Genomic DNA, 17,290 nt, shown 5'->3' with positions numbered 1-17,290 from the left:
CCCAAACGTCTTCCATTTGAGGATTATGGAGGCCACTGTGCTCTTAGGAACCTTAAGTGCAGCAGAAATTTTTTTGTAACCTTGGCCAGATCTGTGCCTTGCCACAATTCTGTCTCTGAGCTCTTCAGGCAGTTCCTTTGACCTCATGATTCTCATTTGCTCTGACATGCACTGTGAGCTGTAAGGTCTTATATAGACAGGTGTGTGGCTTTCCTAATCAAGTCCAATCAGTATAATCAAACACAGCTGGACTCAAATGAAGGTGTAGAACCATCTCAAGGATGATCAGAAGAAATAGACAGCACCTGAGTTAAATATGAGTGTCACGGCAAAGGGTCTGAATACTTATGACCATGTGATATTTCAGTGTTTCTTTTTTAATAAATTTGCAAAAATTTCTACATTTCTGTTTTTTTCTGTCAGGATGGGGTGCTGAGTGTACATTACTGAGAAATTGATTGTGGTTGATTTTTGGAAAATGGCTGCAATGAAACAAAGAGTGAAAAATTTAAAGGGGTCCGAATACTTTCCGTACCCACTGTACCTATCACATCGCACCTGACATACCTATCACCTCGCACCTGACACACCTGACACACCTATCACCTCGCACCTGACATACCTATCACATCGCACCTGACATACCTATCACCTCGCACCTGACACACCTGACATACCTATCACCTCGCACCTGACATACCTATCACATCGCACCTGACACACCTATCACATCGCACCTGACACACCTATCACCTGACATACCTATCACCTGACATACCTATCACCTGACATACCTATCACATCGCACCTGACACACCTATCACCTGACATACCTATCACCTGACATACCTATCACCTGACATACCTGACATACCTATCACATCGCACCTGACACACCTATCACCTGACATACCTATCACCTGACATACCTGACATACCTATCACATCGCACCTGACACACCTATCACCTGACATACCTATCACCTCGCACCTGACACACCTGACATACCTATCACCTCGCACCTGACATACCTGACACACCTGACATACCCATCACCTGGCACTTGACACACCTGTCCTTTCCCTCAGACCTCAGGGGGTGTGTCCAGAGCCATGAAGAGTCTGGACCCTCTGTACTCTCAGATAAGCTCCACCCACGACAACCCAGGTGACAAAGACCTGGACCTGAAGGGGGACGACGACAGTCCACAACCAGGTGTGTAACAGGATCAGCTGTCCTGGGCTCTAATTAACAGGTGTTTTATTATTTGATAAAACATATTTTTTCTGTCAACAGATCGAAGCGTTGCATCATGGGAAGGCTCGTTCCCCCTGATGGATGAGAAAGAGGAGGAGGAGGAGGAGCTGGATGATGAGGAGGAGGATGAAGGTGAAGAGAGGAAGAATAGTGAGAAGGAACAGAGCCCGGTGGTGAAGAGGAGCAGGAGAGAGGAGGCACTGCAACCCCCCCACCTCCTCTAAACCCTCCTCCTCTCTTATCACATCAACCTCCATTACCTCCTCTCCCTCTGTCTGCACCTCCTCCTTCACACCTATCACCTCCTCTCCCTCTGTCTGCACCTCCTCCTTCACACCTATTACCTCCTCTCCCCCTGTCTGCACCTCCTCCTTCAAACCTATCACCTCCCCCCTCTGTCTGCACCTCCTCCTTCAAACCTGTCACCTCTACCTCTCCCACCATCTTCTCTTCCATCACCTCCTCCATCTCTCCCTCTGTCTGTGCCCTCTCCTCTTCCTCTGCTCCTCCTCGGCCCAGTCCTCCTCCTGACCTCCCGTCTGTGCCAAGAACATTTCTCTGACAGCAAGCGGACAGAAGGTCATCCTCTGGACCAGGTACACCTCCTGCTGCATTTCCCCTCTCCTTCTTCTCCTCCTCAGGTCTCCTCTCTCCTCCTCTGTGAGGAGCAGGAGGAGGAAAGTCTCTATTGAACCCGTTGTGTGTTTTCAGAGAAGCGGACAGAGTCATCTTGACAACGTGTCAGCAGGAGGGAGCCAATCAGAACACGTTCCAGGCCATCTCTACTCTGCTCGGCAACAAGACTCCCAATGAGGTGATTGGCTGTTGCAACTTGTGTTGAGCTGTGATTGGTGGAACAGTCGGTAACTCTTCCTCGTATCTCCAGGTCTCTCGCAGGTTTCGGGATTTGATGAGTTTGTTTCGGACAGCAGCGCGACAGACTGGCTCTGATGAAGAGGCTCTGCCCACCGAGTCGGTAGCAGCCAATGAGGAAGAAGACTGATGTTAACCAATCAGAAGAGCCGTAGGTTCCGCAGCAGAAAAAATTAAGTTTGTTCCCAGGACTTTTATTGTGAAGGATTCATCAAAGTTTACAGATGCGTTTACTGAACGTCAAAAAAACTGTAAATATGAACATTTCTAAATATTTAAAGTTTTTGTAAAAATGAAGTCTTTTTTTTTTTTAATAAAACAGTTTTTTATCGAAGTGTGGCTGCTGTCCTGAATCAGACCAGTTGAGACCAAAACCGTTTCTGTTCTTGTCAACACACCACGAAACACCAACTACTTCAACTTTAACTTTATTGTCCCTGAGGACTAAACACAGACTTAAGATACATGAAACAATAAAATACAGTAAATATAAAATTAAAGCAAATAATAAAAACTCACCACACAAGCTCAATAATAATAATATAACAGCTGATCATCAGCTGATCCAAGAAGTTTCCTTCTGCAGCAAACTCATTTGTCAGTTTACAAAATAAAACTTTCATCTAATCCTCAAAAAAAATCTATTTGTTTCTGTGAGACAAAGATCATTTCACAGACATAGCGGCTGACGCCACCGGTTAGTTTGTGCACGACTGTTTTGAAGCCTCTTGTTTGGTATTTGGGCAGACGCCATCTTGGTTTTGTGGAACCAGAAGTGAGTCTAAGCCCCGCCCCTTCCTGTGGACCACCATGGGACATTAGTTTGGTAAAAATGTACGTTAGTCAACGGCAACTAATGTTTAGATCCTGTTTGAAATGTGCCTTGAATTACACACGATGTTTGTCATGATCACTGACGCTAACACAACTGAAGCTAACGTCAAAGAGCTTCCAAGCATAGATGATGTGATGATGAAAGGACCAAGAGTCGTTGAATTGAAAAAATGACTGCCGTACATATTTTTTCTGTGGCGTGGAAGGGGAAGGGCTTAATGCGCCATATATATCTTCTATTTTTCTCTAAAAGGGACAAACATTTACGGAATGGTTTAGGATGTTCCACATTAGCTTCACTTTTCAAACTGGGAGGTCCTGCTGGGATTTAAGGGTGTTTAAGGAGGGTTGGGTGTGGTTTCTGTGATTGAAAAGTGCTGGGCAGAGTCATCCCTGTGCTCTCTCGCCAGTTTCAGGGTCAACGTCATCGTCCAGATCTGAAACAGGAAGAAGAAAAATGGTAGAAAATTGAAGCAACCAAAACTTTTTATGAGTCACCTGTACGCAGTCGTAGCCCCGCTGTTTATCTGTACGCAGTCGTAGTCCCGCTGTTTATCTGTACGCAGTCGTAGTCCCGCTGTTTATCTGTACGCAGTCGTAGTCCCGCTGTTTATCTGTACGCAGTCGTAGTCCCGCTGTTTATCTGTACGCAGTCGTACGCAGTCGTAGCCCCACTGTTTATCTGTACGCAGTCATAGTCCCGCTGTTTATCTGTAGGCAGTCATAGTCCCGCTGTTTATCTGTACGCAGTCGTAGCCCTGCTGTTTATCTGTACGCAGTCATAGTCCCGCTGTTTATCTGTTTGTCTGTATGCAGTCATAGTCCCGCTGTTTATCTGTACGCAGTCGTACACAGTCGTAGTCCCGCTGTTTATCTGTACGCAGTCGTAGCCCTGCTGTTTATCTGTACGCAGTCATAGTCCCGCTGTTTATCTGTTTGTCTGTATGCAGTCATAGTCCCGCTGTTTATCTGTACACAGTCTTAGCCCCACTGTTTATCTCTTTATCTGTACGCAGTCGTACGCAGTCGTAGTCCCGCTGTTTATCTGTACACAGTCTTAGCCCCACTGTTTATCTCTTTATCTGTACGCAGTCGTAGCCCCACTGTTTATCTGTACGCAGTCGTAGTCCCGCTGTTTATCTGTACGCAGTCGTACACAGTCATAGTCCCGCTGTTTATCTGTACGCAGTCGTAGCCCTGCTGTTTATCTGTACGCAGTCATAGTCCCGCTGTTTATCTGTTTGTCTGTATGCAGTCATAGTCCCGCTGTTTATCTGTACACAGTCTTAGCCCCACTGTTTATCTCTTTATCTGTACGCAGTCGTACGCAGTCGTAGTCCCGCTGTTTATCTGTACACAGTCTTAGCCCCACTGTTTATCTCTTTATCTGTACGCAGTCGTAGCCCCACTGTTTATCTGTACGCAGTCGTAGTCCCGCTGTTTATCTGTACGCAGTCGTACACAGTCATAGTCCCGCTGTTTATCTGTACGCAGTCGTAGCCCCGCTGTTTATCTGTACGCAGTCGTAGCCCCGCTGTTTATCTGTACGCAGTCGTAGTCCCGCTGTTTATCTGTACGCAGTCGTACGCAGTCATACGCAGTCATAGTCCCGCTGTTTATCTGTACGCAGTCGTAGTCCCGCTGTTTATCTGTACACAGTCTTAGCCCCACTGTTTATCTCTTTATCTGTATGCAGTCGTACGCAGTCGTAGTCCCGCTGTTTATCTGTACACAGTCTTAGCCCCACTGTTTATCTCTTTATCTGTACGCAGTCGTAGCCCCACTGTTTCTGTTTATCTGTACGTAGTCGTAGCCCCGCTGTTTATCTGTATGCAGTCGCAGCCCCACTGTTTCTGTTTATCTGTACGTAGTTGTAGTCCCGCTGTTTATCTGTACGCAGTCGTACACAGTCGTAGTCGCGCTGTTTATCTGTACGCAGTCGTAGCCCCACTGTTTCTGTTTGTCTGTACGCAGTCGTAGCCCCGCTGTTTATCTGTACGCAGTCGTAGCCCCGCTGTTTATCTGTACGCAGTCGTAGTCCCGCTGTTTATCTGTACGCAGTCGTAGCCCCGCTGTTTATCTGTACGCAGTCATAGTCCCGCTGTTTATCTGTACGCAGTCATAGTCCCGCTGTTTATCTGTACGCAGTTGTAGCCCCACTGTTTCTGTTTGTCTGTACGCAGTCGTAGCCCCACTGTTTATCTGTTTATCTGTACGCAGTCGTAGCCCCACTGTTTCTGTTTGTCTGTAGGCAGTCGTAGCCCCGCTGTTTATCTGTAGGCAATCGTAGCCCCGCTGTTTATCTGTTTATCTGTAGGCAGTCGTAGCCCCGCTGTTTATCTGTTTGTCTGTAGGCAGTCGTAGCCCCGCTGTTTATCTGTACGCAGTCGTAGCCCCGCTGTTTATCTGTTTATCTGTACGCAGTCGTAGCCCCGCTGTTTATCTGTAGGCAGTCGTAGCCCCGCTGTTTATCTGTTTGTCTGTAGGCAGTCGTAGCCCCGCTGTTTATCTGTAGGCAGTCGTAGCCCCGCTGTTTATCTGTAGGCAGTCGTAGCCCCGCTGTTTATCTGTAGGCAGTCGTAGCCCCGCTGTTTATCTGTTTATCTGTAGGCAGTCGTAGCCCCGCTGTTTATCTGTAGGCAATCGTAGCCCCGCTGTTTATCTGTTTATCTGTAGGCAGTCGTAGCCCCGCTGTTTATCTGTTTGTCTGTAGGCAGTCGTAGCCCCGCTGTTTATCTGTTTGTCTGTAGGCAGTCGTAGCCCGCTGTTTATCTGTACGCAGTCGTAGCCCCGCTGTTTATCTGTACGCAGTCGTAGCCCGCTGTTTATCTGTTTGTCTGTAGGCAGTCGTAGCCCCACTGTTATCTGTTTGTCTGTAGGCAGTCGTAGCCCACTGTTTATTTGTTTGTCTGTAGGCAGTCGTAGCCCCGCTGTTATCTGTTTGTCTGTAGGCAGTCGTAGCCCCGCTGTTTATCTGTAGGCAGTCGTAGCCCCGCTGTTTATCTGTTTATCTGTAGGCAGTCATAGCCCCGCTGTTTATCTGTACGCAGTCGTAGTCCCGCTGTTTATCTGTAGGCAGTCATAGTCCCGCTGTTTATCTGTAGGCAGTCATAGCCCCGCTGTTTATCTGTACGCAGTCATAGTCCCGCTGTTTATCTGTACGCAGTCGTAGCCCCGCTGTTTATCAGTACGCAGTCATAGTCCCGCTGTTTATCTGTACGCAGTCGTACGCAGTCGTAGTCCCGCGGTTTATCTGTACGCAGTCGTACGCAGTCGTAGTCCCGCTGTTTATCTGTACACAGTCTTAGCCCCACTGTTTATCTCTTTATCTGTACGCAGTCGTACGCAGTCGTAGTCCGCTGTTTATCTGTACACAGTCTTAGCCCCACTGTTTATCTCTTTATCTGTACGCAGTCGTAGCCCACTGTTTCTGTTTATCTGTAGGCAGTCGTAGCCCCGCTGTTTATCTGTTTGTCTGTACGCAGTTGTAGCCCGCTGTTTATCTGTACGCAGTCGTAGTCCCGCTGTTTATCTGTACGCAGTCGTACGCAGTTGTAGCCCCGCTGTTTATCTGTACGCAGTCATAGTCCGCTGTTTATCTGTAGGCAGTCGTAGCCCCGCTGTTTATCTGTACGCAGTCATAGTCCCGCTGTTTATCTGTACGCAGTCATAGTCCCGCTGTTTATCTGTACGCAGTCGTACGCAGTCATAGTCCCGCTGTTTATCTGTACGCAGTCGTAGCCCCGCTGTTTATCTGTACGCAGTCATAGTCCCGCTGTTTATCTGTACGCAGTCATAGTCCCGCTGTTTATCTGTACGCAGTCGTACGCAGTCATAGTCCCGCTGTTTATCTGTAGGCAGTCGTAGCCCACTGTTTATCTCTTTATCTGTACGCAGTCGTAGCCCCGCTGTTTATCTGTTTATCTGTACGCAGTCGTAGCCCGCTGTTTATCTGTTTGTCTGTAGGCAGTCGTAGCCCCGCTGTTTATCTGTTTGTCTGTAGGCAGTCGTAGCCCCGCTGTTTATCTGTAGGCAGTCGTAGCCCGCTGTTTATCTGTAGGCAGTCGTAGCCCGCTGTTTATCTGTAGGCAGTCGTAGCCCCGCTGTTTATCTGTAGGCAGTCGTAGCCCGCTGTTTATCTGTAGGCAGTCGTAGCCCCGCTGTTTATCTGTAGGCAGTCGTAGCCCCGCTGTTTATCTGTTTGTCTGTAGGCAGTCGTAGCCCCGCTGTTTATCTGTTATCTGTAGGCAGTCGTAGCCCCGCTGTTTATCTGTAGGCAGTCGTAGCCCCGCTGTTTATCTGTTTGTGTAGGCAGTCGTAGCCCGCTGTTTATCTGTAGGCAGTCGTAGCCCCGCTGTTTATCTGTTTATCTGTAGGCAGTCGTAGCCCGCTGTTTATCTGTAGGCAGTCGTAGCCCCGCTGTTTATCTGTTTATCTGTAGGCAGTCGTAGCCCGCTGTTTATCTGTTTGTCTGTAGGCAGTCGTAGCCCGCTGTTTATCTGTTTGTCTGTAGGCAGTCGTAGCCCCGCTGTTTATCTGTTTATCTGTAGGCAGTCGTAGCCCCGCTGTTTATCTGTAGGCAGTCGTAGCCCCGCTGTTTATCTGTTTATCTGTAGGCAGTCGTAGCCCCGCTGTTTATCTGTTTGTCTGTAGGCAGTCGTAGCCCCGCTGTTTATCTGTTTGTCTGTAGGCAGTCGTAGCCCCGCTGTTATCTGTTTGTCTGTAGGCAGTCGTAGCCCCGCTGTTTATCTGTAGGCAGTCGTAGCCCCGCTGTTTATCTGTAGGCAGTCGTAGCCCCGCTGTTTATCTGTTTATCTGTAGGCAGTCGTAGCCCCGCTGTTTATCTGTTTGTCTGTAGGCAGTCGTAGCCCCGCTGTTTATCTGTTTGTCTGTAGGCAGTCGTAGCCCCACTGTTTCTGTTTGTCTGTACGCAGTCGTAGCCCCACTGTTTATCTGTTTATCTGTACGCAGTCGTAGCCCCACTGTTTCTGTTTGTCTGTAGGCAGTCGTAGCCCCGCTGTTTATCTGTAGGCAATCGTAGCCCCGCTGTTTATCTGTTTATCTGTAGGCAGTCGTAGCCCCGCTGTTTATCTGTTTGTCTGTAGGCAGTCGTAGCCCGCTGTTTATCTGTACGCAGTCGTAGCCCCGCTGTTTATCTGTTTATCTGTACGCAGTCGTAGCCCCGCTGTTTATCTGTAGGCAGTCGTAGCCCCGCTGTTTATCTGTTTGTCTGTAGGCAGTCGTAGCCCCGCTGTTTATCTGTAGGCAGTCGTAGCCCCGCTGTTTATCTGTAGGCAGTCGTAGCCCCGCTGTTTATCTGTAGGCAGTCGTAGCCCCGCTGTTTATCTGTTTATCTGTAGGCAGTCGTAGCCCCGCTGTTTATCTGTAGGCAATCGTAGCCCCGCTGTTTATCTGTTTATCTGTAGGCAGTCGTAGCCCCGCTGTTTATCTGTTTGTCTGTAGGCAGTCGTAGCCCCGCTGTTTATCTGTTTGTCTGTAGGCAGTCGTAGCCCCGCTGTTTATCTGTACGCAGTCGTAGCCCCGCTGTTTATCTGTACGCAGTCGTAGCCCCGCTGTTTATCTGTTTGTCTGTAGGCAGTCGTAGCCCCACTGTTTATCTGTTTGTCTGTAGGCAGTCGTAGCCCCACTGTTTATTTGTTTGTCTGTAGGCAGTCGTAGCCCCGCTGTTTATCTGTTTGTCTGTAGGCAGTCGTAGCCCCGCTGTTTATCTGTAGGCAGTCGTAGCCCCGCTGTTTATCTGTTTATCTGTAGGCAGTCATAGCCCCGCTGTTTATCTGTACGCAGTCGTAGTCCCGCTGTTTATCTGTAGGCAGTCATAGTCCCGCTGTTTATCTGTAGGCAGTCATAGCCCCGCTGTTTATCTGTACGCAGTCATAGTCCCGCTGTTTATCTGTACGCAGTCGTAGCCCCGCTGTTTATCAGTACGCAGTCATAGTCCCGCTGTTTATCTGTACGCAGTCGTACGCAGTCGTAGTCCCGCGGTTTATCTGTACGCAGTCGTACGCAGTCGTAGTCCCGCTGTTTATCTGTACACAGTCTTAGCCCCACTGTTTATCTCTTTATCTGTACGCAGTCGTACGCAGTCGTAGTCCGCTGTTTATCTGTACACAGTCTTAGCCCACTGTTTATCTCTTTATCTGTACGCAGTCGTAGCCCCACTGTTTCTGTTTATCTGTAGGCAGTCGTAGCCCCGCTGTTTATCTGTTTGTCTGTACGCAGTTGTAGCCCCGCTGTTTATCTGTACGCAGTCGTAGTCCCGCTGTTTATCTGTACGCAGTCGTACGCAGTTGTAGCCCCGCTGTTTATCTGTACGCAGTCATAGTCCCGCTGTTTATCTGTAGGCAGTCGTAGCCCCGCTGTTTATCTGTACGCAGTCATAGTCCCGCTGTTTATCTGTACGCAGTCATAGTCCCGCTGTTTATCTGTACGCAGTCGTACGCAGTCATAGTCCCGCTGTTTATCTGTACGCAGTCGTAGCCCCGCTGTTTATCTGTACGCAGTCATAGTCCCGCTGTTTATCTGTACGCAGTCATAGTCCCGCTGTTTATCTGTACGCAGTCGTACGCAGTCATAGTCCCGCTGTTTATCTGTAGGCAGTCGTAGCCCCACTGTTTATCTCTTTATCTGTACGCAGTCGTAGCCCCGCTGTTTATCTGTTTATCTGTACGCAGTCGTAGCCCCGCTGTTTATCTGTTTGTCTGTAGGCAGTCGTAGCCCCGCTGTTTATCTGTTTGTCTGTAGGCAGTCGTAGCCCCGCTGTTTATCTGTAGGCAGTCGTAGCCCCGCTGTTTATCTGTAGGCAGTCGTAGCCCCGCTGTTTATCTGTAGGCAGTCGTAGCCCCGCTGTTTATCTGTAGGCAGTCGTAGCCCCGCTGTTTATCTGTAGGCAGTCGTAGCCCCGCTGTTTATCTGTAGGCAGTCGTAGCCCCGCTGTTTATCTGTTTGTCTGTAGGCAGTCGTAGCCCCGCTGTTTATCTGTTTATCTGTAGGCAGTCGTAGCCCCGCTGTTTATCTGTAGGCAGTCGTAGCCCCGCTGTTTATCTGTTTGTCTGTAGGCAGTCGTAGCCCCGCTGTTTATCTGTAGGCAGTCGTAGCCCCGCTGTTTATCTGTTTATCTGTAGGCAGTCGTAGCCCCGCTGTTTATCTGTAGGCAGTCGTAGCCCCGCTGTTTATCTGTTTATCTGTAGGCAGTCGTAGCCCCGCTGTTTATCTGTTTGTCTGTAGGCAGTCGTAGCCCCGCTGTTTATCTGTTTGTCTGTAGGCAGTCGTAGCCCCGCTGTTTATCTGTTTATCTGTAGGCAGTCGTAGCCCCGCTGTTTATCTGTAGGCAGTCGTAGCCCCGCTGTTTATCTGTTTATCTGTAGGCAGTCGTAGCCCCGCTGTTTATCTGTTTGTCTGTAGGCAGTCGTAGCCCCGCTGTTTATCTGTTTGTCTGTAGGCAGTCGTAGCCCCGCTGTTTATCTGTAGGCAGTCGTAGCCCCGCTGTTTATCTGTTTGTCTGTAGGCAGTCGTAGCCCCGCTGTTTATCTGTTTGTCTGTAGGCAGTCGTAGCCCCGCTGTTTATCTGTAGGCAGTCGTAGCCCCGCTGTTTATCTGTTTATCTGTAGGCAGTCGTAGCCCCGCTGTTTATCTGTAGGCAGTCGTAGCCCCGCTGTTTATCTGTTTGTCTGTACGCAGTCGTAGCCCCGCTGTTTATCTGTAGGCAGTCGTAGCCCCGCTGTTTATCTGTAGGCAGTCGTAGCCCCGCTGTTTATCTGTTTGTCTGTAGGCAGTCGTAGCCCCGCTGTTTATCTGTTTATCTGTAGGCAGTCGTAGCCCCGCTGTTTATCTGTAGGCAGTCGTAGCCCCGCTGTTTATCTGTTTGTCTGTAGGCAGTCGTAGCCCCGCTGTTTATCTGTAGGCAGTCGTAGCCCCGCTGTTTATCTGTTTATCTGTAGGCAGTCGTAGCCCCGCTGTTTATCTGTAGGCAGTCGTAGCCCCGCTGTTTATCTGTTTATCTGTAGGCAGTCGTAGCCCCGCTGTTTATCTGTTTATCTGTAGGCAGTCGTAGCCCCGCTGTTTATCTGTTTATCTGTAGGCAGTCGTAGCCCAGCTGTTTATCTGTAGGCAGTCGTAGCCCCGCTGTTTATCTGTAGGCAGTCGTAGCCCCGCTGTTTATCTGTAGGCAGTCGTAGCCCCGCTGTTTATCTGTAGGCAGTCGTAGCCCCGCTGTTTGTCTGTAGGCAGTCGTAGCCCCGCTGTTTATCTGTTTGTCTGTAGGCAGTCGTAGCCCCGCTGTTTATCTGTAGGCAGTCGTAGCCCCGCTGTTTATCTGTAGGCAGTCGTAGCCCCGCTGTTTATCTGTTTGTCTGTAGGCAGTCGTAGCCCCGCTGTTTATCTGTTTGTCTGTAGGCAGTCGTAGCCCCGCTGTTTATCTGTTTGTCTGTAGGCAGTCGTAGCCCCGCTGTTTATCTGTAGGCAGTCGTAGCCCCGCTGTTTATCTGTAGGCAGTCGTAGCCCCGCTGTTTATCTGTAGGCAGTCGTAGCCCCGCTGTTTATCTGTAGGCAGTCGTAGCCCCGCTGTTTATCTGTAGGCAGTCGTAGCCCCGCTGTTTATCTGTTTGTCTGTAGGCAGTCGTAGCCCCGCTGTTTATCTGTAGGCAGTCGTAGCCCCGCTGTTTATCTGTTTGTCTGTAGGCAGTCGTAGCCCCGCTGTTTATCTGTAGGCAGTCGTAGCCCCGCTGTTTATCTGTAGGCAGTCGTAGCCCCGCTGTTTATCTGTAGGCAGTCGTAGCCCCGCTGTTTATCTGTTTGTCTGTAGGCAGTCGTAGCCCCGCTGTTTATCTGTAGGCAGTCGTAGCCCCGCTGTTTATCTGTTTGTCTGTACGCAGTCGTAGCCCCGCTGTTTATCTGTAGGCAGTCATAGCCCCGCTGTTTATCTGTTTGTCTGTACGCAGTCGTAGCCCCGCTGTTTATCTGTAGGCAGTCGTAGCCCCGCTGTTTATCTGTTTGTCTGTAGGCAGTCGTAGCCCCGCTGTTTATCTGTAGGCAGTCGTAGCCCCGCTGTTTATCTGTTTGTCTGTACGCAGTCGTAGCCCCGCTGTTTATCTGTAGGCAGTCATAGCCCCGCTGTTTATCTGTTTGTCTGTACGCAGTCGTAGCCCCGCTGTTTATCTGTAGGCAGTCGTAGCCCCGCTGTTTATCTGTTTGTCTGTAGGCAGTCGTAGCCCCGCTGTTTATCTGTAGGCAGTCGTAGCCCCGCTGTTTATCTGTACGCAGTCGTAGCCCCGCTGTTTATCTGTAGGCAGTCGTAGCCCCGCTGTTTATCTGTACGCAGTCGTAGCCCCGCTGTTTGTCTGTAGGCAGTCGTAGCCCCGCTGTTTATCTGTTTGTCTGTAGGCAGTCGTAGCCCCGCTGTTTATCTGTTTGTCTGTACGCAGTCGTAGCCCCGCTGTTTATCTGTAGGCAGTCGTAGCCCCGCTGTTTATCTGTACGCAGTCGTAGCCCCGCTGTTTATCTGTACGCAGTCGTAGCCCCGCTGTTTGTCTGTAGGCAGTCGTAGCCCCGCTGTTTATCTGTTTGTCTGTAGGCAGTCGTAGCCCCGCTGTTTATCTGTTTGTCTGTAGGCAGTCGTAGCCCCGCTGTTTATCTGTAGGCAGTCGTAGCCCCGCTGTTTATCTGTACGCAGTCGTAGCCCCGCTGTTTATCTGTAGGCAGTCGTAGCCCCGCTGTTTATCTGTAGGCAGTCGTAGCCCCGCTGTTTATCTGTAGGCAGTCGTAGCCCCGCTGTTTATCTGTTTGTCTGTAGGCAGTCGTAGCCCCGCTGTTTATCTGTTTGTCTGTAGGCAGTCGTAGCCCCGCTGTTTATCTGTACGCAGTCGTAGCCCCGTCAACAATTTCCCCTTCTCACCCATACAGTCCTCAGCTCTGCTCTCGGGGTTCTCCTGGTTCTGCTGGTTCTCTGCAGCTGGAGGATCTTCATCCATGTGAACATCTGCATGTCAGACAGACAAATCAGCAGAAAGATTAACAGTTTGGTTCAAACTGTAAACTAAGTGTTAGTGTACTGGACATCATTGGCTGAGGGCTGTGAGCCAACGGCCATGTGCTGGTCCAGTCTTTCACCGAATGATCCTCTTTATAATAATAAACAGCTCCTGTTTAGTGTCACTACTCGTGTGTTTTTGTAATAAACATGGTTTGGAGACCAGATAGTCGTCAGCTCGTGTAGTGTGTGACCTCATTCACCGATCAGACACGTAGTGTGAACCAATGACTTCAAGACTCCTGTCATAAGACGGCAGGTCGTGTAGTCTGAACTAGGCTTTAGCTGTTGCACTCCGGTTGTGCTGACCCCTGTTAATTGCCCAAATGTGAGAATCTCGACTGCATCATTTCTGGTAGAGGGGGGGCGGTGCGCACTCCTCTGTCTTTTAGGGTTGGCAGTATCTCAGCCCGAAAGGATTTGGTTTGGGAACTGGAGGGTCGCTGGTTTGAGTCCAGATCAGTCATATGGACTGTTAGCTGGAGAGGTGGCAGTTCACCTCCTGGTCCCTGCAGAAGGTGCCCTTGAGCAAGGTCCTGAACCCCTAACTGCTTCCCGAGCCCTGCCCGAGTCTGCCCACTGCTCCTAATTAGGATGGGGTCACCATTCCAAGCTTATCTTGTTGGGCCACTGTAGTATGTTAGAACAAAACTCCAGACTAAACCAGGGACTAAAGGAGGACCTGGACCTGCACTAATCTTCAGTTGACTGGACTGCTGTAACGGATCAGATAGCTGCAGCTGACGTGACAGGAACCATCGCAGCGTGTAAATGTGGCGCCGATCGATCGGTGCATCTACAACCTACTTTAATGTGGAATCTGCATCAGAGACGCGCTGCAGGGGAAACTCTGCCGCCTCCAGTTTTCAGGAATGAAAAGAATAAAAAGAATGAAGTGCAGAGTTCTGACAGAAAACAGTTAACATGAACTTTAAATACTGAAAACTATAAACAACAAAGTGAACAGGTGGAAAAATTCACCTGCTTTCTGTTTAATGATGAAACATGAAGGGTTAAACTTTTTAAAGCTGAACGCTTCAGTGAGATTCAGTTTGCTGAACGAACTGACCGTATGTTTGTCTGCGCAGCTTCCTGAACGGCCAGTTGTCCCTGAGCCGCAGCAGGCAGGACTTCCTCCTCACGGGCACAGACTCCATAGAGAAAACGCTCGATTTAAGAGGTGTGAAACTCTGTTTAAACAAAGAGTTTCCTTCAGCCTGGGAAGACTTCCGTCAATACAAAGTCTCTGAGAGCAGCGAGAGTCTCTGTCGACAGACTACCTGCACACGCCTCACCTGAGCCTTCAAAATAAAAGCCCTGCCTATAAACACAGGCAGTCTCTGTGAATGTTCCTCTTTCCTGATGGACCCGAGTCAGTCTGAACAAAATGTGACTGATGGCTCATGAACCTTTTAAATGTGGTCTGTTTATTGTAAATATTAAACTAACAGAGAGTTATAATTCATTGTATTGTTGTGATTCAGATTAGCAGCATGAAGGTTTGTCTCTGTTCCTGTCTCCTGTTTAAATAAAGGTTGAATGAATGTGTCAGGGTTTCATACTTCTCTAATGTAAATGTTTGTTCACACAGCTGTGGCCTGCACTACGAAGGGAGTTCAGCCTCCTCAGAGTTACAAACTGATCTCCTACACTGGAGTTAAACTACGAAGGTGGATCAGATGTTGGTTAGCTGAGTCCGTGTTATTGGAGTTGGTGCGCGTTCGGCCGTTTTTTCGCGACGGCGCATGCTCCGTATTTCTCCAGAGGAATGCACGTCGGTGGTGTCAGGAAATTATGAATGTAAAGACAAGTTAACTCTAAATCTAATATCGTGGCGGGCGACAGAGCCAAGGAGGCGTGTTGGCATCACATGGAGTAAATTTGTAGCCTAATTATCTTATTGTAGTTCAGATCTCCATTCTGTATTTTATAGGCTCTTCTTTCATGTGTAATATGATTTAAAGGTACGACTGCACATGAGGTCCACTGGAATAGAAGAAAAGGAGCCAGCGGAGAGGGGGAATAATCCGAGACAGAATTTAATTTCCAAGATTAATCTACATGTAAAGAACTTGAATATTCTCTGACATTATAGTCACATTTATGAGAGAAACTTCACTTTGCAAGGCTGCAACATCACGCACACACACACTGCTGCCGTGTAGTGTGCACTGCCATCGGATTCAGCAGTGAGGAAATACTCCTGAGTTTAGCCCACAACCATGCACCTTAGAGACTTTGGATCGGCCGTATTCAGAAGAAAACTAGGATCGATAGCTTCGATTTTTTATGACATTAATTTAGGGGAATTTCCGATTTTTCTTCTTATAAATTTCACACTTTCATCTAGGATTTTTTTTTTCTCGGTTATTAACCCTGGCTCTCTATTTTTTGGACACGTAAAATAATCAATATAAATATGTGAAAACACTGAGGAGAATTCAATTATAGACTACAGACGGGCTCCATCTAAGAAACTGTCCCGTTAATTAGGATTCCTCTCTAAATCCCAACTCGCTGTCTGAAACTCAGAGGAACAAACCAGGATGAAATCTAAACAGATTTTATGAAGCGGAGTGTATTAATATCCTGCTTCTCCTCCTGAACACTGAGTACAGATGTGGTGTGGAGTCCACGTGCAGGGGAACCTCGAGGTAACCACCAACAAAACCTGCTCAGAGCAGTTTAGAGATGCGGCCTATGTTGCCATGGAAACAGACCCCGGTTAACCGGGAAGTTACACCCGACGTGACGAAGTTAGTCCTGAAGTCACCTGGATAAGCTTCCTAGTACAGGCCACAGGTCTGAGACGTGAGTTCAACCTGGAAACGGTTTGCAATGTTTTCAGATTGAACAACACGTTTCTTTCCAACCTTCTGCAACAGAAGTCTATGAAGATTCTCAGTCATCCAGGTCATAGTTATCCAACGAGGGTTAAAAATGAAGGGCAGCTGGACTTGGTTGAAGATACTGGAAGACGTTTCGTCCCTTATCCAAAGGACTTCTTCAGTTCTGACTGACTGGCAGGGAAACTCAGCTATTTAACCTCAGTGGGGTCGTTGGCCCGGGTCATCGATACCGCTGGTTCGTTAGTGTTCCTTGTTGCTGTGACGACAGTCGTTACAGTCGTTAAGACTACCTGTGGCCGAGACTGAACGACCTTCGTTGGTCTCTTCACCTGAGGCCAATAGGTTACGTTTGTTGAGTTTCCTGGGAAGAGATGAAAGGACAGCATTGTAAGTGGGGGATAAGTGGTGGCGTAGACCCCCTCCCCTGTTCAATGACGGCTTCTCCACCCTGGTGTAGATGCTTCCTTGACACCTCTTTCAAACCATCCATCTTCTCTGTCTAAAATGTGCACCTGGTGGTCCTCAAACGAGTGTCCTCTGTCCTTCAGATGTAAGTAGACTGCAGAGTCTTGACCTGAGGAGTTGGCCCTTCTGTGTTGAGCCATGCGTTTGTGTCGTGGTTGTTTAGTCTCCCCAATATACAGGTCTGTGCATTCCTCACTGCATTGGACCGCATACACTAGATTGCTTTTCTTGTGTTTGGGTGTGCGGTCTTTGGGGTGGACCAGCATCTGTCTTAGTGTGTTCTTGGGTTTAAAAAACACAGGGATGTTATGTTTGTTGAAAATCCTCCTGAGTTTCTCTGATACTCCAGACACGTATGGAATCACAATGTTGTTGCGTTTGACCTTCTTTTCCTCCCCTGTAGTTTTGTTCTTCTTGGATTTTGTGGCTGTTTTCACAAAGGTCCATTTAGGGTATCCACAGGCTGTAAGTGCCCCCTTCAGGTGGTTCTGTTCCTTCTCTCTGGCTTGGGCGCTTGTTGGTATGTTTTCCGCTCTGTGGTGCAGTGTTCTCATGACCCCTAGCTTGTGCTCCAGTGGGTGGTGGGAATCGAACAGTAGGTATTGGTCTGTGTGTGTGGGTTTTCTGTAAACACCAATCTGCAGGCTCCTGTCCTCTTCAACAGAAGTGTTTTCTCCCGTTTGGTGGGCTTGACGACAACGTTGCCCTGTGTATCATCAGCTTAAATGTTTTAATGTGGAAATCAGATTTTCATAAACATGTTCAATGAAATGAGCAAACAGACTCCAATAATATTCATGACTATTAATTAATAATGATCATAATGGTTATTAATAACAATCCGTAAAACAGAGTTAAACTGTAAAACATTTTGTTGAAAATAAAAATGACAAAATATAAATGTAAAGAAAACAAATGAACATAACTTATTTTGAGAATTATGACACAGGAAGTGAGGCAGAGAAG

General features: G+C 48.5%; 2 long non-coding RNA genes across 2 annotated transcripts; one reads left to right on the top strand and one right to left on the bottom strand.

The window, feature by feature from the left end:
* Window positions 1–1,488: 1,488 nt before the first annotated feature.
* LOC119898253 lies at window positions 1,489–2,465 on the top strand. The gene is made up of 3 exons (XR_005443520.1): window positions 1,489–1,854; window positions 1,970–2,072; window positions 2,145–2,465. It is a non-coding gene; the product is annotated as an uncharacterized LOC119898253 (long non-coding RNA).
* A 129-nt stretch (window positions 2,466–2,594) lies between these two features.
* LOC119898252 lies at window positions 2,595–14,313 on the bottom strand. The gene is made up of 3 exons (XR_005443519.1): window positions 14,080–14,313; window positions 12,876–12,959; window positions 2,595–3,402 (listed from the first exon to the last, which is right to left on the bottom strand). It is a non-coding gene; the product is annotated as an uncharacterized LOC119898252 (long non-coding RNA).
* Between the last annotated feature and the right edge of the window lie 2,977 nt (window positions 14,314–17,290).

The sequence above is a fragment of the Micropterus salmoides genome, unplaced genomic scaffold (assembly GCF_014851395.1).
Source record: "Micropterus salmoides isolate LMB-PRFRI ecotype aquatic unplaced genomic scaffold, ASM1485139v1 Ms_hic_scaffold_11, whole genome shotgun sequence".
Lineage (NCBI taxonomy): Eukaryota > Metazoa > Chordata > Actinopteri > Centrarchiformes > Centrarchidae > Micropterus > Micropterus salmoides.
Note: the sequence above shows the minus strand (reverse complement) of the source record. Positions and strands in the feature narration are given on the sequence as shown.